Here is a 25740-nt window from a genome sequence, read left to right as displayed (position 1 = left end):
GGATTTCTGTATATTGATTTTGTATCTTGCGACTTTACTGAATTCATTTATCAGCTCCAGCAGTTTTTTTGGTATAGTCTTTCAGGTTTTTTATATACAGTATCATGTCATCTGCAAATAGCGAAAATTTTACTTCTCCCATACCAATTTGAATGCTTTTTATTTCTTTGTGTTGTTTGATTGTTATGGCTAAGACTTCCAGTACTATGTTGAATAGAAGTAGTGAGAGTGGAGATCCTTGTCTCGTTCCTGACCTTACAGAGAAAGATCTCAGTTTTTCCCCATTGACGATAATGTTGTGGTTTTTCATATATAACCTCTATTATGGTGAGGTATGTTCCCTCCAGACCTACTTTGTTAAGAGTTTTTGTCATGAATGGATATTGTACTTTGTTAAATGCATTTTCTGCATCTATTGAAATGATCATATTGTTTTTACCCTTACTCTAATTGGTGTAATGTATCATGTTGATTGATTTGTGAATATTGAGCCACCTTTGCATCCGAGGAAAAAATCCCACTTGATCGTGGTGAATGATTTTTTTCATGTATTGTTGGATTTGGTTTGCTGATATTTTGTTATGGATTTTTTAATCTATGTTCATCATAGATATTGGCCTGTGGTTCTCTTTTTTAGCGGTATCTTTATCTGGTTTGGTATTAGGGTGATACTGGCCTCATAGAATGAATTTGGAAGTTTTCCTTCCTCTTCTAATTTTTGGAATAGTTTGAGAAGATTAGGTATTAACTATTCTTGAAGCCATCTGGTCTTGGACTTTTGCTTGTTGGGATTTTTTTGGATTAATGATTCACTCTCTTTGCTGGTAATTGCTCTGTTCAAATTTTTTATTTCTTCCTGCTTCAGTGTTGGTAGGTTATATGTTTTTTAGGAATTTGTCCATTTCTTCTAGGTTTTCTAATTTGTTGGCATATAGTTTTTCATAATATTCTCTTACAATTTGGTTGTATTTCTGTGATGTTGGTTGTTATTTCTCCTCTTTCACCTTTTTGTTTGTTTATTTGTTTGTTTTGATGAGTTTTGCTAGAGATGTTATCAATTTTGCTGATCTTCTCAAAGAACCAGCTCCTGGTTTCTTTGATCTGTTCTATTGTTTTTTTAATTTCTACATAATTTATTTCCACCTTTATCTTTATTATTTTCTTCTTCTGGTTTTGACTTTTGTTTGTTCTTTTTTTTTTTTCCTGGTTCCTTTAGGTGTAAGATTAGCTTCTTATTTGAGTTTTTTTCTCGCTTCTTGAGGTAGGCCTGTATTGCTCTAAAGTTCCCTCTTAAAACCACTTTTGCTACACCCCAAAGGTTTTGTACCACTTGTTTTCATTTTTCTTTGTTTTCAAGTACTTTTTGATTTCTTTAATTTCTTATTTGACCCATTCATTGTCTAGTAACATGTTATTTAACCTCCATGTATCTGTGGCCTTTCCGTATTTTTTTTAGTGGCTGATCTCTCTAGTTTCTTAGCATTGTGGTTAGAAAAGATGCATGATGGGGCGTCTGGGTGGCTCAGTCGGTTAAGCGTCCGACTTCAGCTCAGGTCACGATCTCACGGTCTGTGAGTTCGAGCCCCACTCTGGGCTGATGGCTCAGAGCCTGGAGCCTGCTTCCGATTCTGTGTCTCCCTCTCTCTCTGCCCCTCTCCCGTTCATGCTCTGTCTCTCTCTGTCTCAAAAATAAATAAACGTTAAAAAAAATAAAAAAAAAAGAAAAGATGCATGGCATGGCTTCTATCTTTTTTAATTTGTTGAGGCTTTTTTTGCAGCCTAATATGAGATCTATTCTGGAGAATGTTCCACACACATCTCCTTCTAAGATGGGCTGGGCTTGCCTATTCCCCCTCTCTCAAGTTATAGGCAGTTCCTGAGTTCCTCAGAAATATCTTGCTCTAGGATACTTCCAGAAAGCTCACTCTGGTTGATGGAACACAGCTTCCTCATTCCCCAAATTCCTGCTCTATGATATTCAAATTGATATCCACATTAATGACAATAGGTATTTTTCTAAATTTTATTGAAAATAAAAAAATATTTTTTTTATTTTATTTTGAGAGAGACAAAGCAAGGGAGGGGCAGAGAGAGAGGGAGAGGGAGAATACCAAGCAGGCTCTGCACTCACGAACCATGAGATCATGACCTGAGCCGAAATCAAGAGTGAGTCGCTTAACCGACTGAGCCACCCAGGCACCCCAATGAATTTCTAGTAATAATAAAAATGAACAATATTTTAAAAATCAGATTAGGGGTGCCTGGGTGGCTCAGTTGGTTGAGCGTCTGACTTCAACTTAGGTCATGATCTCACAGTTCATGGGTTCATGCCCTGCATCAATCTCTGTGCTGACAGCTCAGAGCCTGGAGCCTGCTTCAGATTCTGGGTCTCTGTCTCTCTCTGCTCCTCCTCCACTTGCACTCTGCTTCTCTCTGTCTCTCAAAAAAATGAATAAACTTAAAAAAAATTAAATCAGATTAGAAAGCAGATATATAACATGATCTCAATCTATGTCAAAAGATAAATATGGATGGAAAACGCCTGAAGAGATAAACACACAGTTTCATTTTCTGTTTTCTCCAAAATCTTTCATTCATTCATTCATTCATTCATTCATCCATTTATCATGCAGTGTTTGAGTGTCTTGTGTGCCGCCCAGTGCCACCCTAAATCTTTGCTTCCTGACCTCATCTTTCCTGAGCTCCAGAAGTATAATAGTCTACACTTCATTAGATCTGCTCAGTGTTAGTGTTCATCTGGACACACATGACCAGGCTCAGACGTCATACATAGCCCACTAGCATAAACCAGAGTCCAAGAATCCTGGTAGTCCAATCCCTCCTTCTAAAGGGAAGGGGGAAGTAGTCGAGTAGAATTATCCTGATGTTTTGATCATTTCAGCCACCGTCTCACTTGTGCGTTCACTTATTTTTAAATTTGAGTATAGCTGACACACAACGTTGCATTACTTTCAGTTGTACAACATAGTGATTCAGCAACTTTATGCATTATGCTATGCTCACCACAACTGTGGCTGCCTTCTGAGATTTGTGTCTTCCTGACTGAGCTCATTGCCAAGATGGTGTAAAAAGAGTTAAAGATTTGACAAATCTTGGGAAGTCTCATTCATGGTTTCTCTCATGGGCATGAACTGCAGAGTTCAGGCACTTTCTACAATTGTGCTGTTAAGTTTCATGCACTTTTCCGGACATGCCCAAATGCTGGGAGTGGATTTCCACACAGGATTTCCCTAGGGATGAAGCAGGTCATAGAGTATTTCCTGACTGTTATATCTGGATAGGGTCTCATATTAGCCCTGCCCTCTCTTTACTCAGCTAATGCCTTGTTATTCCTCAGGTCCTAGATTAAACATCACTTCCTGTGGGAAATTTCCCCAACACACACTAGCCCAGTCGGGTAATTGTGCTATCTGATCTGCTCTCACAGCACACTGACTTCCCCTATGATAGTAACTACAATACTTGATCATACTGCTAGCTTCACTATCTTACCCTTTAGACTGCAAGCTCAAGGAGGTTGAGGATGAGGTATGAGGGTTTTTGTTTATTTGTTTGTTTACAATTGTAATATGTTATACCTCTAAAGTCTTCATATCTGTATTTTTATTTGTGTTCAAAAGTGACATGGATTGTTAGTGCTGACTTTTACTATATACCAAAGAATATCCTCACTCTTTTATAATTTTGTTATAATTTACTTTGATTTAGGTCTTACCAAATGAGTTTCCACATACTATTAAAATTGCAGAAGCTTGTATACTTATATTAATGAGAACGTTCATTCTTTAATTTATGTTTTATCTCATAACACCTATCCATGAAAGAAAAATTAATACAGAATATCAAAAGAACATATCTTTCATAATCCTACCGCACAACTAATGCATTTTTCTTATAAAAAATAATGGTGAGATAAATGACATTGTCAGTTCCCTTGCTAAAGAAGGCATTTCAGATTTGTGTTTAGAACAGCTTATTTATGGGGGTGCCTGGGTGGCTCAGTCGGTAAGCGTCTGACTTCCACCCAGGTCATGATCCCACAGTTCATGAGTTTGAGCCCCACATCAGGCTCTGTGCTGACATCCCAGAGCCTGGATCTTGCTTCAGATTCTCTGTCTCCCTCTCTCTCTGTCCCTTCCCTGCTCACACTCTGTCTCTCTCTGTTTCTCAACAATAAATAAATGTTAAATTTTTTTTAATCTTTAGAATAGCTCATTTATGAGTTTGCCCTTGTGCCCCCAAAACTCATACGGGTACTTTTTAGGTTTTTATGAATATATCTTTATGACTACTTTGATGTGTGTACACATGAGTATTTTTGTGTGTTTGTGTATTTCTAAAACACTTACCTATGTTTCCATATACCTTTCATTTATAGGCATCCTTTGTTTTATTTTTATCTTTCAATAAATTTATGTCTGTAGTGAAGACTAAAATTAAGTATTTAGGCTGACGAATTTTATTGTTTCCATGCTCTTGTGCACATTCTTAACCATTTCTTTAGGGCACATTTCAAGACATATAATTGCTGCCTCACATGTGTATACACATGCTTAATTTAATTCCCCACCTGCCACCCAGAAAAGTTGTACCAATTTAAAGTCCATAAACTGGAATTAAGTGAAAAAAAAGCCTCAGGGAAGTGAGGAGCATGGCTGCACTGATGTCCTGTTAGAAAGTACAGGCCTTAGATTGCACTGAGCAGCATCTTTAAGGTCACAATAATTAAATACATCTCAGAGTGGTCAGTAGTAAATGGTGATATTAAACACAAGCACATCATGAAACAGCATGGGGGTAAATAATGGCAAGTGTAGTCACCTTGGATTACAGTTGCAATTTGATGTAGAATATATAAAAAATGTTTTTAAAATGCTTGTATAATAGTTATTATGAGAGAAATTGTACCCCAAGGCCAGAACCATATTTGGCCAAAGTTAATCCAGGTTATCACTGAACTAATGTGTGGGTCAAATGATCTCCTACTTTATCTCATCAGCAGAAGGAGACTGTTCTGTTCACTGATCACAAGGATCTTCTGAAAGAAGGATACAGCTCTGTTTTATTATCTGAGCACTCATTACCAAAGATACCGTGATAAAGAGAAAGATGCTTAGACTTTGCAAGATGTTGCAGATGCCTGCTCTTAATGCTTAGCACCTCTTTTGAAACCTAAAAGTTGGTACTTTCCCATTTTTGATGTCTAAGAGATAGAAAGGTTCAAATAAATGACTTGAGCAGAGATTGTTGATTTTGATGCTGGATTGGCCTAGGTTGGTCCCCAAGAGAAACTTCTGAAAAATAAAAGGTTTACTTAAGGGTCATATGACGGAGGCAGAAAACAAGCAATTCCAGACATTCTGCTTTAGACCCTGTAAACAGAGAGTCATTACTTTTCCTACTTGCACGTAAGCTTTTCTTTCTTTTTCAACAGATATAGTTTGGCACAACAGAGAACAGTACTACTCAGCCAAATGCTGTAGAAAGAGGCCTGAATAGAGGCCTGAAAAAGCAGGTTTGTTCCATTATATTACATGAGAATTTGCAAGAGGTAGACAAAGGCATTACATAATACTGTTTAGTTTTGAGGGCTAGACTTTCACATTTTACTTCAGACACTCCTAGAATGATTGACATTTTTTACAATTACCATCAACATTTTTTAAGTTTACTTATTTTGAGAGAGAGAGAACCAGCGGGGGAAGGACAAAGAGAGAGGGAAAGAGAGGATCCCAAGAGGAGTTTGATCTCATGAACTGTGAGATCATGACTTGAGCCGAAATCAAGAGTGGGACACTTAACCAACTGAGCTATCCAGGCACCCCTGCCATCAACATTTTTTTCATGCTTTACCATATATTACTCTTTGTGATTTGGAATTAAAAATCAAGTTTTTAAATGGTCAAGATATAAAATAAGAGGGAAATAAGGAAAAAAAAGGATTCCCATGATAATATGAGTTTTACAACAGTGCTCACTTTTTTTTCAAGTAAAATTTCAATTCCCAACAAAATGCCATTTTCTACTCTTAAAACTTAAAACTTAAAACTCTTAAAACTCATGTTTTATGTTTTTCCATAGATACACTCCGTTTTAAGCTATCTTCATTCATGTCATTCTGATTAAGTGAATTATGAACTGGCTATTCTTATTACATAGAGATCTTCTAGCACAGAGTCCTCTGAAAGAGAGTCAAATTGCTAATGTTTAAACTACTATTTAAAGTTATTGTCTATTATTCTAATATTGAAAGGGCAGATGCACAAAAAATGTGAAGGTATATGGAATGCCCATTGAAATAACACATCAAAGAAAGTAAAAAGGATAAAACACCTTGATCAATCCAGTTTCCTTATTTTTGGTTGAGGAAACAGAAGCTAAAGGAGGTTCAGTGACTTGTTGATGATAGAGCTGATTTATCGATGAGAAAAGGCTAGGTATCAGAAACAGAAATCAGCAATGATTCTGAAAAACAGACATGTATTTGCCACTCTCCCTGTGATAGACCTCCAACTTTCCTTCAATTTCCCACCACCACAAATAATCCTCATACATATTCCCTTATTTAGCTATATAAAAAATGACTCTGAGGTATACATCCAGGAATGGAATTGCTGTACCATTGGTATGACTAAGCACCTCTATATAGATCCCCAGAATGAATTCACTAGTATATACTCCTACCAGCAGTGTGACCAGTCTTCATAACCTCCAGCAACACTTGGCATTACACACCATTCTAATTTTTGATTGTTTATGAGATAAGTGATATTTCACTTTTGTTTAACTGGAAACTACTAATGACTTTGAGTCCTAAATACTTAAAATATATACAGTGTGATTTGGTTAAACTTCTGAGCTTTAAAAAATTCCTTGGGGCACCTGGGTGGATCAGTTGGTTGGATGTCCAACTATTGATTTAGGCTCAGGTCATAATCTCACAGGTCAGAAGTTTGAGCCCTGTGTCAGGCTCCATGCTTACAGTAAACTTTGTAAAAAAAATTTTTTTTATAATGTAAATAAATAAATAAATAAATAAATAAATAAAATTATTTACCACTAAGCTATATATTAGTTTTTTTGTACAAATACCATGGTATGTTTTTTGTTTTTATTTTTGTTTTTTTAAAGTTTGTTTATTTTGAAAGAAAAAGAAAATGGGGTAGGAGCAGAGAGAGAGAGAGAGAGAAATCCAAGCAGGCTTTGCACTGTCAACACAGAGCCCAAAGTGAGACTCAAACTCACCAGCCATGAGATCATGACCTGAGCCAAATCAAGAGTCACTTAACTGACTGAGCCACCCAGAGGCCCCATGGTGGAGTTTCTTTACTTCATATTTTGTGATGGTAAGATGATCAAAAGTTACATTTTAATGAAGAATTTGCTGACTCTCCAAACACCACTTCCTGAATAATACATGTTATCTAATGGTTAGAAATGCCATAAAACCTTTTTAAGACTGAGTTTATATTCTATTGTATTAAATTGTGTATCAGATTTTTCCACCAGTCTTATCCTGTTTTAATATTGTTATTTCGTAGAACACTTTAATATCTAAAAAGTAACATTTCCCCCATTATTTGCTCTCTGGAAAGTCAAGAGTAACAACACAACAATAAATGAAGGTAGTATTTATTGAGCATTTGCAATGTATCTAACACTTTACTTACATTATAACACTTAATTCTCTATTACACATAGTGGTGTAAATACTGTTCTTATCCCCATCTGAAAGCAAATAAACGTGAAATACAGAAGATTCAACTGCTATAATGTGGAACCTAGTGTCAAACCGACGTCTTCAGCCCATACTCCTAACCACTGTTATATAAAAATGAATTGTATGAAATAGCCAATACTGGACCATTTCTGACCAAAATAATATCAATTTCTTATTGCCCAATCTAATATACAGCATTTTCATTTTAGAAACGAGGCCATCTTGGAGGAAGAAACATGTCCATGGTACAATAACTGGTAATGGGTGTACAATCTGAATCCCTGATCTTCAATCTCCAGTCTTCTAACCATCAGAGACTTACTGTTATTTATTTCCTGGATTCAGTAGGAAACTTTCTCTGATGGCCCACTAGAAGGTAATATAAGAGAAAGGAGAGCACATGAAATTAAAGGAAACGGAATAATGTTTATTTTTACCTTTTCCCATATTTATCAGGTGATCCATCCTACAATTCAGAAATAATGCTGAAGCTCACAGATAATTAAGAATGTATTTACATTTTATTTGTTGCTGCCAATATCTTCAAATATTCTCTATAAAAATTTCCTATTTAATTTATATTAAAATCATATCTTTAATGGGAGAGACAGGAATAGTATTTATTCAAAGCCTACTGTGTTCTAGACAATACTAAAGGTGTTGCAATTTTTACATTGCATTAGCTCTGTGAGTGTACAATGTACTATATCTACTAAAAATATCATTTTTCACAACATAAAAGAAATACACTTTATTTACCAAAAAAAAAACATTTCATGAAATAGCTGATACAGAACTAATCCAATTCTGTATTCAATCACATAATTTGAAAAAGGAGATATTCTTTAAGTTTTATTTTCTAAATTTTTAATGTTTATTTATTTTTGAGAGAGAGAGTGACAGAATGCAAGTGGGTTAGGGGCAGAGAGAGAGGGAGACACAGAGGCAGAAGCAGGCTCCAGGCTTTGAGCTGTCAGCACAGACCCCGACGCGGGGCTCGAACTCACGTGAGATCATGACCTGAGCCAAAGTCGGACGCTCAACTGACTGAGCCACTCAGGCACCCCAAGTTTTATTTTCTAACTGATGACTAACAAATATAAATTTCTTTCTTTCTCTCGTTCTTTTATTCATTCAACAAATACTTACTCTACCCTCAGTAAGTGCAAGGCACTGCCAGATCAAACCATATCTCCATCACAGGCTTTTCTTCAGATTTCCAAGCCCTGCTATCCAACTATAGCTTAATACATATTTACATGTATGACCAGGCATGGACACTTTATCAAGCTAATTCAAATTAGACAATACCTGAACTCTGAAAGCTTACCATCTAAATAAAAGGCTACATGGTATTAGCATGGAGAGAGCATAGGGTTTGGAAATAGGCAAACATGGGTTAAAATTCCTGTTCTGCCACTCATTTACAGTGTGTAAACTTGGAATGTTTACTTAGCATCTCCAAGACCTAACTTCCTGATCCGTACAAAGGGATTGTTATCCAAGTTTCAAAGGAAAGCATATGGAAAGTAGTGCACTCAATCATTCTGACTGAAAATTTAACACGTTTTTTCCCACTCCATCTCTTCTCTTTTTTAGCAGAAATAACTCTGCCATTAACTCAGTAGCATAACTATGTCATAGGGAACATTCAGAAATGTAAAACAAAAAGAAAACTAACCGTATGCTTATATCATGAATGTGATCCAATATCATTTCTGTATAATGGAACCAGTTGGCTGATAGGGTTCAATCATTGTGCTTTTCCTAACCCATTTTGGACTTTTTAGACTGACATGATGAATACCTATGGCTTGGGAGGGTCTAGTATTCCTTGAGCCTCAGAATGTTCAAGGGATACAGGAGTACTGATGCATAGGGGCACTTGTACCCCAATGTTCATAGCAGCACTCTCAACAATAGCCAAATTATAGAAAGAGCCTAAATGTCCATCAACTGATGAATGGATAAAGAAATTGTGGTTTGTATACACAATGGAATACTACGTGGCAATGAGAAAAAATGAAATATGGCCTTTTGTAGCAACGTGGATGGAACTGGAGAGTGTGATGCTAAGTGAAATAAGCCATACAGAGAAAGACAGATACCATATGGTTTCACTCTTATGTGGATCCTGAGAAACTTAACAGGAACCCATGGGGGAGGGGAAGGAAAAAAAAAAAAGGACGTTAGAGTGGGAGAGAGCCAAAGCATAAGAGACTGTTAAAAACTGAGAACAAACTGAGGGTTGATGGGGGGTGGGAGGGAGGGGCGGGTGGGTGATGGGTATTGAGGAGGGCACCTTTTGGGATGAGCACTGGGTGTTGTATGGAAACCAATTTGTCAATAAACTTCATATATAAAAAAAAATAAAAAAAAATAAAAAAATAAAATAACAACAACAACAAAAAAAGATATAGTAGAAACATCATGCATAATGATGAATCTGCCGGAAGGAGACAAGAACAAGAGTCAGGAACTCTGTCTGTGTCCCAGTTCCTAAGTGATACCTGATGGAAGCACAAAGCACTCCCAAGCATTCAGAAATGTTGTGGAGATCAATGAGGTCTCCATTTCTGCAAGCACTCTGAGTCTCAGAAGAGAAAGAAGAAACTCTCTTATGTGCAAAGAATCAATTTGACAAGAATTATATGTAAGAAGATTAGGCTTCTAGAGAGTACTCACCTGATACATGCTTTCCATTAATTTTATCTTATAAATGCCCTAAGTACCTGATAGAATTCAGAGGCCACCCAAAAATACATGAAGCCTACCCATTAGGGAACAAGCTAAGGGAACTCTCACTATGATAACCTCTTTACATGGTCAATTAATTTAATTATGCCAGCAAGCCTCTGAGATAAAGATTGTCCTGGAAGAAGGATTGTTCTGAGAGAGCAGGGCTCTATAAATACGCACACGCACACACACATAGATGTGTTGTTTGTATCTCTGCTCCCGCCTACAATTTTCTGCATGCCTTTCTGCAGTTTCATTGCTGCCCTTTTGTTAGGGATTCTTTTATCTCTAAATTTGGAACTTTACTGAACAATTTAAGCTCAATTTTATGTTATTATAATAACTGAACTGGGTTCCCACTTTTGCTAATAGGGAAATGGATGTACTAAATGCTAATGAATGTTATTGTGACTGTCTGGAACAACTGTACATCCCATTCTAGAGAGGTAATCATGACAACAAGGTGCCCAAATAGCCAATATTCAGAACCCTTTCTTTCTCTTAAAATATGGTATATTTTTTCTTATTCTGTTTCTTTCCTTCTCTTCTCCCTTGCTTCTGCTCTGTAACAAATTGAATTGTAGCAGTAGCTCATGTATAGTCATTTTAATTGTATTTGATACTAAAAGTCCGTTGGTAATTATGGAATACTGCAGCACCCCCTGGATGTTGATCAAATTCTTACTTCCAAAGTGAAAGAAGTCAGTCCAAGATATGAAATAATCAGAGAGAAAGAGGACATTTCATTCCTTTCTTTATATTTCAAAACCATGGGACCATTCTTACCACTCTTCAAAAAAAGAATACAGTCACATTGCATCATATGCAGACATTAGCCTTTAAAACTCATTAACTATGGGGAAGATGGCGGCGTAGGAGGACGCTGGGCTCACCGCGCGTCCTGCTGATCACTTAGATTCCACCTACACCTGCCTAAATAACCCAGAAAACCGCCAGAGGATTAGCAGAACAGAGTCACCGGACCCAAGTGCAGACGAGAGGCCCACGGAAGAGGGTAGGAAGGGCGGCGAGGCGGTGCGCGCTCCACGGACTGGCGGGAGGGAGCCGGGGCGGAGGGGCGGCTCGCCGGCCAAGCAGAGCCCCCGAGTCCGGCTTGCAAAAGCGGAGGGGCCTGACGGACTGTGTTCCGACAGCAAGCGCGACTTAGCGTCTGGGAGGTCATAAGTTAACAGCTCTGCTCAGAAAGCGGGAAGGCTGGAGGACAAAGGGAGGGTGAGCTGCGGAGCCCCCGGACGACAGAGCTCAGTTTGGCGGGGAACAAAGGCGCTCGCCAGCGCCATCTCCCCCGCCCATCCCCCAGCCAAAATCCCAAAGGGAACCGGCTCCGGCCAGGGAAATTGCTCGCTCCGCGCGAACACCCAACTCTGTGCTTCTGCGGAGCCAAACCTCCGGCAGCGATCTGACTCCCTCCGGCTGCCACAGGGCCCCTCCTGAAGTGGATCACCTAAGGAGAAGCGAGCTAAGCCTGCCCCCCCTGCCGCCGTGCACCTTGCCTTCCCACCCCAGCTAATACGCCAGATCCCCAGCATCACAAGCCTGGCAGTGTGCAAGTAGCCCAGACGGGCCACGCCATCCCACAGTGAATCCCGCCCCTAGGAGAGGGGAAGAGAAGGCACACACCAGTCTGACTGTGGCCCCAGCGGTGGGCTGGGGGCAGACATCAGGTCGGACTGCGGCCCCGCCCACCAACTCCAGTTATACACCACAGCACAGGGGAAGTGCCCTGCAGGCCCTCACCACACCAGGGACTATCCAAAATGACCAAGCGGAAGAATTCCCCTCAGAAGAATCTCCAGGAAATAACAACAGCTAATGAGCTGATCAAAAAGGATTTAAATAATATAACAGAAAGTGAATTTAGAATAATAGTCATAAAATTAATCGCTGGGCTGGAAAACAGCATACAGGACAGCAGAGAATCTCTTGCTACAGACATCAGGGGACTAATGAACAGTCACGAGGAGCTGAAAAACGCTTTAAAGGAAATGGAAAACAAAATGCAAACCACCACGGCTCGGATGGAAGAGGCAGAGGAGAGAATAGGTGAACTAGAAGATAAAGTTATGGAAAAAGAGGAAGCTGAGAAAAAGAGAGATAAAAAAATCCAGGAGTATGAGGGGAAAATTAGAGAACTAAGTGATACACTAAAAAGAAATAATCTACGCATAATTGGTATCCCAGAGGAGGAAGAGAGAGGGAAAGGTGCTGAAGGGGTACTTGAAGAAATAATAGCTGAGAACTTCCCTGAACTGGGGAAGGAAAAAGGCATTGAAATCCAAGAGGCACAGAGAACTCCCTTCAGACGTAACTTGAATCGATCTTCTGCACGACATATCATAGTGAAACTGGCAAAATACAAGGATAAAGAGAAAATTCTGAAAGCAGCAAGGGGTAAACGTGCCCTGACATATAAAGGGAGACCTATAAGACTCGTGACTGATCTCTCTTTTGAAACTTGGCAGGCCAGAAAGAATTGGCACGAGGTTTTCAGGGTGCTAGACAGCAAAAATATGCAGCCAAGAATCCTTTATCCAGCAAGTCTGTCATTTAGAATAGAAGGAGAGATAAAGGTCTTCCCAAACAAACAAAAACTGAAGGAATTTGTCACCACTAAACCAGCCCTACAAGAGATCCTAAGGGGGACCCTGTGAGACAAAGTACCAGAGACATCACTACAAGCATAAAACATACAGACATCACAATGACTCTAAACCCGTATCTTTCTATAATAACACTGAATGTAAATGGATTAAATGCGCCAACCAAAAGACATAGGGTATCAGAATGGATAAAAAAACAAGACCCATCTATTTGCTGTCTACAAGAGACTCATTTTAGACCTGAGGACACCTTTAGATTCAGAGTGAGGGGATGGAGAACTATTTATCATGCTACTGGAAGCCAGAAGAAAGCTGGAGTAGCCATACTTATATCAGACAAACTAGACTTTAAATTAAAGGCTGTAACAAGAGATGAAGAAGGACATTATATAATAGTTACAGGGTCTATCCATCAGGAAGAGCTAACAATTATAAATGTCTATGCGCCGAATACCGGAGCCCCCAAATATATAAAACAATTACTCATAAACAGAAGCAACCTTATTGATAAGAATGTGGTAATTGCTGGGGACTTTAACACCCCACTTACAGAAATGGATAGATCATCTAGACACACGGTCAATAAAGAAACAAGGGCCCTGAATGAGACACTGGATCAGATGGACTTGACAGATATATTTAGAACTCTGCATCCCAAAGCAACAGAATATACTTTCTTCTCGAGTGCACATGGAACATTCTCCAAGATAGATCATATACTGGGTCACAAAACAGCCCTTCATAAGTTTACAAGAATTGAAATTATACCATGCATACTTTCAGACCACAATGCTATGAAGCTTGAAATCAACCACAGGAAAAAGTCTGGAAAACCTCCAAAAGCATGGAGGTTAAAGAACACCCTACTAACGAATGAGTGGGTCAACCAGGCAATTAGAGAAGAAATCAAAAAATTATATGGAAACAAACGAAAATGAAAATACAACAATCCAAACGCTTTGGGACGCAGCGAAGGTAGTCCTGAGAGGAAAATACATTGCAATCCAGGCCTATCTCAAGAAACAAGAAAAATCCCAAATACAAAATCTAACAGCACACCTAAAGGAAATAGAAGCAGAACAGCAAAGGCAGCCTAAACCCAGCAGAAGAAGAGAAATAATAAAGATCAGAGCAGAAATAAACAATATAGAATCTAAAAAAACTGTAAAGCAGATCAACGAAACCAAGAGTTGGTTTTTTGAAAAAATAAACAAAATTGACAAACCTCTAGCCAGGCTTCTCAAAAAGAAAAGGGAGATGACCCAAATAGATAAAATCATGAATGAAAATGGAATTATTACAACCAATCCCTCAGAGATACAAACAATTATCAGGGAATACTATGAAAAATTATATGCCAACAAATTGGACAACCTGGAAGAAATGGACAAATTCCTGAACACCCACACTCTTCCAAAACTCAATCAGGAGGAAATAGAAAGCTTGAACAGACCCATAACCACCGAAGAAATTGAATCGGTTATCAAAAATCTCCCAACAAATAAGAGTCCAGGACCAGATGGCTTCCCAGGGGAGTTCTACCAGACGTTTAAAGCAGAGATAATACCTATCCTTCTCAAGCTATTCCAAGAAATAGAAAGGGAAGGAAAACTTCCAGACTCATTCTATGAAGCCAGTATTACTTTGATTCCTAAACCAGACAGAGACCCAGTAAAAAAAAGAGAACTACAGGCCAATATCCCTGATGAATATGGATGCCAAAATTCTCAATAAGATACTAGCAAATCGAATTCAACAGCATATAAAAAGAATGATTCACCATGATCAAGTGGGATTCATTCCTGGGATGCAGGGCTGGTTCAACATTCGCAAATCAATCAACGTGATACATCACATTAACAAAAAAAAAGAGAAGAACCATATGATCCTGTCAATCGATGCAGAAAAGGCCTTTGACAAAATCCAGCACCCTTTCTTAATAAAAACCCTTGAGAAAGTCGGGATAGAAGGAACATACTTAAAGATCATCAAAGCCATTTATGAAAAGCCCACAGCTAACATCATCCTCAACGGGGAAAAACTGAGAGCTTTTTCCCTGAGATCAGGAACACGACAGGGATGCCCACTCTCACCGTTGTTGTTTAACATAGTGCTGGAAGTTCTAGCATCAGCAATCAGACAACAAAAGGAAATCAAAGGCATCAAAATTGGCAAAGATGAAGTCAAGCTTTCGCTTTTTGCAGATGACATGATATTATCCATGGAAAATCCGATAGACTCCACCAAAAGTCTGCTAGAACTGATACATGAATTCAGCAAAGTTGCAGGATACAAAATCAATGTACAGAAATCAGTTGCATTCTTATACACTAACAATGAAGCAACAGAAAGACAAATAAAGAAACTGATCCCATTCACAATTGCAACAAGAAGCATAAAATACCTAGGAATAAATCTAACCAAAGATGTAAAGGATCTGTATGCTGAAAACTATAGAAAGCTTATGAAGATAATTGAAGAAGATTTAAAGAAATGGAAAGACATTCCCTGCTCATGGATTGGAAAAATAAATATTGTCAAAATGTCAATACTACCCAAAGCTATCTACACATTCAATGCAATCCCAATCAAAATTGCACCAGCATTCTTCTCGAAACTAGAACAAGCAATCCTAAAATTCATATGGAACCACAAAAGGCCCCGAATAGCCAAAGGAATTTTGAAGAAGAAGACCAAAGCAGGAGGCATCACAATCCCAGACTTCAGCCTCTACTACAAAGCTGTCATCATCAAGACAGCATGGTATTGGCACAAAAACAGACACACAGACCAATGGAATAGAATAGAAACCCCAGAACTAGACCCACAAACATATGGCCAACTCATCTTTGACAAAGCAGGAAAGAACATCCAATGGAAAAAAGACAGCCTCTTTAACAAATGGTGCTGGGAGAACTGGACAGCAACATGCAGAAGGTTGAAACTAGACCACTTTCTCACACCATTTACAAAAATAAACTCAAAATGGATAAAGGACCTAAATGTGAGACAGGAAACCATCAGAACCTTAGAGGAGAAAGCAGGAAAAGACCTCTCTGACCTCAGCCGTAGCAATCTCTTACTCGACACATCCCCAAAGGCAAGGGAATTAAAAGCAAAAGTGAATTACTGGGACCTTATGAAGATAAAAAGCTTCTGCACAGCAAAGGAAACAACCAACAAAACTAAAAGGAAACCAACGGAATGGGAAAAGATATTTGCAAATGACATATCGGACAAAGGGCTAGTATCCAAAATCTATAAAGAGCTCACCAAACTCCACACCCGAAAAACAAATAACCCAGTGAAGAAATGGGCAGAAAACATGAATAGACACCTCTCTAAAGAAGACATCCAGATGGCCAACAGGCACATGAAAAGATGTTCAGCGTCGCTCCTTATCAGGGAAATACAAATCAAAACCACACTCAGGTATCACCTCACGCCAGTCAGAGTGGCCAAAATGAACAAATCAGGAGACTATAGATGCTGGAGAGGATGTGGAGAAACGGGAACCCTCTTGCACTGTTGGTGGGAATGCAAATTGGTGCAGCCGCTCTGGAAAGCAGTGTGGAGGTTCCTCAGAAAATTAAAAATAGACCTACCCTATGACCCAGCAATAGCACTGCTAGGAATCTACCCAAGGGATACAGGAGTACTGATGCATAGGGGCACTTGTACCCCAATGTTCATAGCAGCACTCTCAACAATAGCCAAATTATGGAAAGAGCCTAAATGTCCATCAACTGATGAATGGATAAAGAAATTGTGGTTTATATACACAATGGAATACTACGTGGTAATGAGAAAAAATGAAATATGGCCTTTTGTAGCAACGTGGATGGAACTGGAGAGTGTGATGCTAAGTGAAATAAGCCATACAGAGAAAGACAGATACCATATGGTTTCACTCTTAGGTGGATCCTGAGAAACTTAACAGGAACCCATGAGGGAGGGGAAGGAAAAAAAAAAAAAAAAAAGAGAGAGGTTAGAGTGGGAGAGAGCCAAAGCATAAGAGACTGTTAAAAACTGAGAACAAACTGAGGGTTGATGGGGGGTGGGAGGGAGGGGCGGGTGGGTGATGGGTATTGAGGAGGGCACCTTTTGGGATGAGCACTGGGTGTTGTATGGAAACCAATTTGTCAATAAACTTCATATAAAAAAAAAAATAAAAAAAAAAATAAAACTCATTAACTATGTAGTATCATCTGTAAGCAACTCTCTGTCTTCTGGAATTTTTAAATATAATCTGAACCTTGTGTCTCTCTTTTCTGAGAGTTCCCCATATAGGAGAGGACCTTTCACGAGGTGGGTCAGGGAGTCATGGTTCATCAGATCTTGAGAGCTTTCACAAATTATATATATATATATATATATATATATATATATATATATATAGTCTTTCCCATATTCTACAAATCCAAATGTAGGCAGTGTTTGGTTATCTGCTGCTCCATAACAAGTCACTCCAAACACAGACGCTTAAAACATCAACATTTTATTATTATTCTTTGTCATGATTCTATGGTTTGGTTAGGTGGTTCTTTTGTTTAAGGTGGCCTCAGCTGGAGTGCTGGGATGGTCAAAAGGTCGAAAATAGTATCACATACTAAGGACTCAGATGCATGCCACTGACTTGGAGCTCAGTTGGAGCTAGCAGCAAGGAGACTCAATTCTCCACGTGGACCCTTCCACGTTACTGCTTGTAATTACTCCTCACAGCATGGCAGCTGAGTTACAGAAAAAGGAGAATTCCAAGAGATAAAGGTGAAAGCTGAAGACTTTTTAGCGCACAGACTTGGAAACTCTACAGCATTACTTCTGCTGAATTTTATTGGTCAAAAATAAATACAGGGACTCTGGAAAGATTCAAGGAAAAGGAAAATAAACTTATATTCTTGACTGGTTAAACGCAAGGTCACATTCCAAAGGAGCACGTGGAATGACAGATATTGTTGCCACCGTCTTAAGAAACATGATCTACCACAGACAGCAATTTGAAGCACCATCTCTCCCAGACTTTTACAATGTCCTTTGCCCCATAATCCACTTCAAGCTTCTCCCACAAAGATCCTACCTCTTCTCACCCCCAACCAGAGGAAGTCATGCTTTCATCTTTCATAGAAATCTGTATTCTGTATTCTGTATTCTGTTGAGTCCTCAGGCCTCAGTCATCCCTCCCTGTGTCAAGTACTACTTGACACAATGATAGAATGTTCAGATACAATTTACCTTCATTCAAGTTTTTACTGATAATTTGGTACTCATCTAAGTAGGAAGGGCATTGCTTAATCAGTATACTATTTAGTTTATATCACAGTCATCACTATAATTAAAGGAAAGCCATATGAGGTTAGATAACATCCCAGAAGCCTTAGCACATGCCAGAAAACTTCTTTAGATTGACTCATTTTCTCTTTGGAAAAAAATTCTTTAAAGAAGGCAGCAATATTTTACATTTTTCAGATGATTAACCTTAGGTTTATAGAAAGTAAATAACTTTTCTAAGGATGAGCACATAAGAAATGGCAATAAGATGATTCTAACTCTCATTCTCCCTATATACCTTTCTGCTAGATGTGTTTTCAGGGTTCAGGGAGTGGTTGCTTTAAACGTGTTAGTCATGTTGTCCAAGGTAGATAAAGAGGGGGGAAAAGAGGAGGAGGAGGAGGAGGAGGAGGAGGAGGAGGAGGAGGAGGAAGAGCAGAAGGAGATGGGGAAGAGGAAGAGGAGGGGGAAAGAGAAGGGAAAAAAGAAGGAGGAAAAACATGACATCAACATACAATGTGAAACTATGCCCCTTAGCCTAAAAAGCTAGAATAGAGGAATATCATAGTGATAACTTTTTAAATATCCTTTAATAATGGTGAAACCTCTGGAGGCTTAGATAAGTTGCTTATCCCAAATCACCAAACATATAAATGTGAGAGCAGAGATACAAAACTAGAACTGACACTGAGAGCCCTGCCCCTTACACTAAGTCCTGCATTTACTAGGGTTTCAATTTTGTAGATTTCTGATCTCCTGCTTAGCTGACTTTGAGGTTTATACAATTAGCAATGATGCACTGTTATTTGGTCCAAATTTATTTATGTTGAACTTTGTGCATAAGCAAAATGTAAACACACTCTATATGACAAAAATTATCATGAATACAATTAAAAGCCATAAAAATCTTGAGAGAAAATATTTGTAAAGTATAATATAAAAGTGGTCAATAATCTTAATATATAAAATGCACTTACACACCAACAGAAAAATAGGGTAAGGATATGAACACTTTTTTAAATTTATTCATTTTGAAGGGGAATTAAACAACTGAGCCACCCAAGTGTCCCAGATATGAACAACTTTTGTGTGTGTATATATACATAGGTGCTAGTATAATAAATACAAAGAAATTATTAAAGGATTTTTAGATCAAAAGATATCTTTGGAAAAAAAGAGGTAATATAAACAGATTCACCTTATTCATGTCTGCATTATTTAAATTTTTTACAATTATTTATTTCTGTCACATGTCTTAAAGAGTTCTGAAAATGGGGATTCTAAGAATGTTTCCTTTACTGAAAAAAACTTCCAGACAGATGCCTGGAGTAATGATCCTCACCTTTGTTTCCTTCTTTTGTCTGAGATATTTAAGTTTCATTTCTGGTTCTGATCAAGAGCTGAAATTCTGCTATATTTTGTAAAATTCCTCCAATAAATAAATATAATTTTTACAAGGAGGGAAAAATATGGCAGGTGTGAATTTTCAAGACACAATAAAGTACACAGTATATAAGAAGTGTCACTTTGTGTATTTTCTATATTGTAACTAAATCTAATCTCCATTTTGAGCTCCAAGTCTGTCGTGAGTAGGAAGTATATTGTCTCCAATTTAGTGTAAATTCGGTTCTTCTCATTTTTCTTTGTTAATGTATGATAAATCCAACCCATCAATATGTCTCCACTTCTCATTATATGACATCTAAATTATCAGAGCTTATGTAGTGTTTTGATCTTTACTACTCTTGGTGACATCCCTAAGATATTTTAATTAATTCCCATCTAAACCACAAAGAGATGGTTCATGTTGCCATGCTGCAGCCTCTCAACTTGACCATGAGACTGGCTCAGCACCATAGGCACTCTTGCTCAGCTAACTTTTGAGCCTGCTGGGAACACAGAAAAACTGGACTATGTTCCACACCTCTGAAAGATATGGGAAACTCAGTGGAGCTACCTTGGACATTCTCTGACCTTCATATGAAAGAAAGCCATTTCTATTATACCACACCCACATTAGGGCAACACCAAGAATTCCTGTGAGGCTATAGTTTCTCAGGTATCCAAACAGGAAGAGGGAAATATCACAAGGTAAAAATATATGTGAGAGGGCAGGAAATATACCAGATAATATTTCACCTTGCCACATTTTCTACCCCTAGCAAATCCTTTTCCCTCACAAAGAAAATATAGGTATCACCCCTTAAAGAAGGTAAGAATGAAGTTGCTGTAAAAATTTGTCTACAATAGTAACTCCCATATACAAATCAGCAGGCAGGTATTATCTTCCCCAGGGTCCCCTTTTGTCAGGTGGATAAGGATGGATACTGGATATATTTTTTTACCCTCCTCATTTAAGGGTGGTTACTTGTTCTTCCACACCTAATTGCTGTCAGACAAATTATTTTTATTTAACCACCCCCATTCATGATTCAGTGATGTAATGTAAGTCCCTTACATCTGGGACTTAAATTTCAGCCTCAAATGATTTACCCCACACTGAATCGATTAAGAAAACCATAATATAGCTGAGTTTACCTTCAATTAGCAAGATTAGGTTTTTTGCAGTAGGCAGAATGGGGCTCAAATGCAGACTAAGATTAGTTATATAAAAACAGAAATTTCTTTACCAGATGAGTTTTAAATCCTAGAAATTTATACCTGTTAAAAATCAATAAAAGTTATTTCTAAAGAAATGATGAAATAGTTTATATAGTATAATCTCAAATACTTTGAATAATGGATATGGATAGAAAAATATAGAAGGATATACATTCAATGTTACTTACTGGTGACTCTCAAAATCTGTAACTCATCTAATCATTCATTCATTCGAGAAACATTTATAGGGAATTATTATGTGTAATTCCCTAGCTTCATCTCATAATTTATTTCTCCTAAATTCCAAACTCATATAGGAAACTCTGTATTACACATGCCTATTTGAAGAAGACAGATATTACTAACCAACTCAATATCTATGGCCCCACATGGACTGTACCAAACAAGTTTAAACCAGCTTTGGTCCTGCCATCCTAAAAGTTCACCATAAAAGGAAGGCCATATGGCAAAGTGGAGAGAGCTTGGGCCTTTAAGTCAGATACAACTGGGTTAGAACTCCTCTGCTTCTTATTGACTACAAACTTGGAAAATTTAATTAACTTCTCTGAGCTTCACAGAGCATACTTAGTGAAAAGGTGAATATTGAAGAGATCCTGATGTCCACCGTACAACGTTTTTGAACATAGACTAAAAGCGGGTAAAATGCCTAACAGAGTTTCTGGCCCATCCTTGGCACTCAGCACAAGTTTACTTCCTATCCCATTCCCTCCATTCTATAGCAGATGTGGCATTGCCATAAACACAATTGAACAACTATGTGATGGAAAACATTTGGAATGGCTACAATAGAAAGTAAAACCAACAGACATTTACTTTGTGTAGGAAACACAGCTCACTAGTTGTTATATTGGACAAAACAACATGAAATTGCTGAAATTCAGTCATTTTTGAACTACCAAAACAATTTCATATCTTTCAATCTAATAGAATGACTTGTGTGTTGAGTTCAAAGAGGAAAGCAATATTGACTATCCTTTGAACTTTTTCCCCCTCTTCTCTTTCTGTATCTCAAAGAAGACATTGCAAAGTCCATAATATGGGTGCTTCTGCTATCCTTTTAGCCCCAGAAAGACTATGAGAGTATGAAGCTACAGAGATAAATACATTAGGCAGGATGCCAGAGAGAGGGCCTGAAGAGCTGCCTGATTCCAAGACTGGAAGTATCCTGATAACAGGACATTTGGTGAGTCATTTCCCCTCTTTTGGCCTGGACTGATCACCAGGATGAAATTGGGGAGCCCACCCAACCATCCTGGAGAGCTGTGGAGATCCTTGAGACTCAAGCTGGGCAAGCACTCTGGGTTTTCAGCTGGGAAGATCTGTTAAGGCCAAGAAATTATTTTAACAGAAATTAATTTGCAAGAATAATAGAACACTACACATTAAGCACTCAAGTGGCTATTATTTATGAAATATCAACAAGCATTTGTAAAACACAAATGACAGTCGAACATGAATCCTGCTCTTTACAGAACTAAGAAAACTCATGTGAGCTGTACCTGCTAGTGTGTTATAAGCTTTCCATGTGCTAGCTCTTTTAATACTTAAAGTAAACCTATGAGGCAATATTTACGTATGTAAATAAATATTTACAGTATTTATATATGTAAATAAATATTTACAGTATGTAAGCAGCAGAGCCTAGAATTCACCTCTGGCCTCTGTATTTCCGCAATCTGTACTCTTTCCTCTCCAAAACATTGGCATGGGGCTAATTCAAGTTCCTAGAGTGTTCAACCCTAGCCTTTTAGCCAAATAACAAGCATGACATGTCTATTATAAACACCAACAAGAAATAAAAAACATTGAATCAGTACTTGTGGGTGTATAACACGACATGTAAAGGGAGCAATGTGAGTGAAGCCATGGAATTCAAGAGAACATTTGGTCTGCTTGAGAATTTGAATTGGGCTGCTGGGGCTGGACACTGCAGAAAGGAGTTCTTTGGACTAGGATGGTCCCATCAGTCAAAAATGCAAATATATATCTCAGACAACAATATAGAACAACTGCAAAGCCAAATAAGTTGTAAATATTATTTGAAGCTTAATGTTCTTCACTGTCCATTCACACTCATAACTTAGATCAAATTTTAAAAGCAAACTTTAGTAGACACAGAGGTAAGTTGGGTAAGATACTTCCTTGAGTCTTCATAAATCTACCTACGAGAGATGCACAAAATTTGAAAGAAATAGCTTTCTCTTTGCTGTTATCTTCTAACTCAAATTGAAGGTTGAATTTTTTCATCAGAATTGTGGAATATGTCCTTTTTGTTCATCTTCAAATGCCCCTAGGTTAATAATGAACTGGGAGATGAAAGTCACATCAGTGGTAGAGTATGGGGAGTGGTTGTCCAGAATAAATTTTGCTATTTATGTCTATGTTTGTGTGAATGTGTGTATGTGTGCATGTGCATTTATACCTAGATCAATGTTGTGTGTTTCTCTTTTGTTGCTGTTGCCATTCTTTCAAAGTTCCTCTTTTGTTCTCTAATTCAAATCTTTGTCAAAGCAGTTAAGGCAAAATTCAAATACATACAGCAAATGTATTTGGATTGACTTCCTTGGAAGTTCTGTATAATATGTCCTTGATGTCAATCTTTCTGACTAAGAAGTGGACCCACAAAATGTTGATAGATATTATGGTGACAAGCTAAAACATCTCTCAGACAGCATATAACATTTTAAAGATATAAACCAGAAATAAAAGGGAGAACTTTAAGGTCAAGATAATGGAAATTCTAGGCAGCCAATATTTGAATTCTGACTCTCCATTTAAGAAAAAAAGGAGGGTTTAATTTTTGTTTTTTCCTTATCCAGAGTTTCCCTCATCATTCATTCATTTATTTATTCATTCATTCTTATATTATTCCCAATGCTGGTAGAATCTAGTGTTCAGTTCTTTTCATTTGAAGTTCTGCTCACATTTTGTTGATGAATTTAAGTTGCTACAATAGCCCTTGTATATTGGTATCATTTTTCCTTAACAAATTCAAGGAAAGAGTCTAATTATAAAATGGTAACTGAGAGAAAGAAGCCTTTTCATTTCTTCATTTCTTTTCCAAACTCACTCCTACAAACAAGCAACTCTTCTGAACAATCCTGGCAGTCAGAGACATCATTTGCAAACGTCAAACTTCAGACCCACCACCTGTCCCTGCCGTGACTCATAATATAAACATAGACCCTCTATGTAGCCTGTTTCCTAGAAGTTAAAAACATAACTCACAGCTGGTGTCTCCCCTTCTGAGAGGCCACTGTGTATGAGAGGCCCTTTCATGGAGTGAGCCAGGGTCCAGCAAAGCCTTGCATAAATTTTCAGTCTTAAGAGCCTTCACAAGCTTATGTTTTTCTCCAAATGTATTAGTATAATCTGAAGCACCATCGCTCCAAGATCCCTATAAAGTCCTAAGGGACATCCCCATCATCCACTTCAAGCTTCTGCCACAAATATCCTGCCTCTTTTCCTCACCCTCATCAAGATGCAGTTATTCTTCACTCTTGCCTAGATATTTGTATTCTATTAAAGAGTGCTCAGGCCTCAGTCATCCATATCTGTGAATTAGATTGTGCTTGACACAATGACAGAATGGCCACATTCAATTGCTTCTCATCCACGTTTGATACTATATATTTTTGTTTGTTTACTTTCAAAATATTTTTTAGAGCTCTTTTGCTCAGGCCTGTGGTGCCAACAGAATGAGCAAGTGCCAGAAAGCTCGGTAGCTACCAAGGAGATCAGAAGTAGCATGACAAACAATACAAGAAAGCACATTTGGGCACAGCCCTGAAGGCCAACCCTGCTTCTCATGCAAAAGGAATTGTGCTGGAAAAAGTAGGGGTTGAAAGAAAACAGACAAATTCTGCCATTAGGAAGTGTGTCAGGGTCCAGCTAATCAAATGGCAAAAAAAATCACAGCCTTTGTACACAATGACGGTTGTTTGAATTTTATTGAGGAAAATGATGAAGTTCTGGTTGCTGGATTTTGTCTCAAAGGTCATGCTGTCAATGACATTCTTGGAGTTTGCTTTAAGGTTATCAAAGTAGCCAATGTCTTTGGCCTTATGCAAAGACAAGAAATAAAGACCAAGATCATAAGTTTTGATGGTGAAAACATGACAATAATAAATTTTCATATGCCAACAAATAATTAAATAATAAATAAATAAATAAATAAATAAATAAATAAAATATTCTTTAGAAAGAAATAAGGGTTGTATGAATCTCTTAAACCTATTGTTCATAGGAAGACTCTAATTCACTGAGGACAAAGGTTTGTGTAAACAATTCCAGAAAAATAGAGGATGGGCAAAAAGAACAGACCTGATATAGAATTTCGCAAGCTGGGGCACCTGGGTGGCTCAGTTGGGTAAGCCTCCAATTCTCAATTTCAGCTCAGGTCATTGTTCATGGGTTCCAGCCCCGAGTTGGGCTCTGCTCTGACAGCATGCCGAGCCTATTTGTGATTCTCTCTCTCTCCCTCTCTCTCTGCCCCTTCCCCACAAGAGTGTGCTCGCTCTCTCTCTCTCAAAAATAAATAATAAATAAAATAAACTTTAAAAAAGTATTTGGCAGACAGACCAAGGAGTGGATCTGCTGAAAGATTTATAGTGGTTGTTATATATCTGCTTTGACCATCTAGCCCAGGGAGTAGCAAATTTTTTTTAGTAAAAGGCCATAGAGTAAAGATTTTAGCCTTTTTGGGCTATGTAATTTCTGTCTCAACTACTCAACTCTCCCATTGCAGTG

At 38.0% G+C, this 25740-nt stretch overlaps 1 pseudogene; it reads left to right on the top strand.

Moving 5' to 3' along the window:
- The window catches only part of LOC124509295 (40S ribosomal protein S23-like), a 48633-nt pseudogene extending 23544 nt beyond the window's left edge, over nt 1-25089 (top strand).
- Nucleotides 25090-25740: the final 651 nt, after the last annotated feature.

This window comes from Lynx rufus, unplaced genomic scaffold, assembly GCF_022079265.1.
Source record: "Lynx rufus isolate CCGP_SWC_20201006 ecotype Redwood Valley unplaced genomic scaffold, mLynRuf1.p SCAF_14, whole genome shotgun sequence".
Lineage (NCBI taxonomy): Eukaryota > Metazoa > Chordata > Mammalia > Carnivora > Felidae > Lynx > Lynx rufus.
Note: the sequence above shows the minus strand (reverse complement) of the source record. Positions and strands in the feature narration are given on the sequence as shown.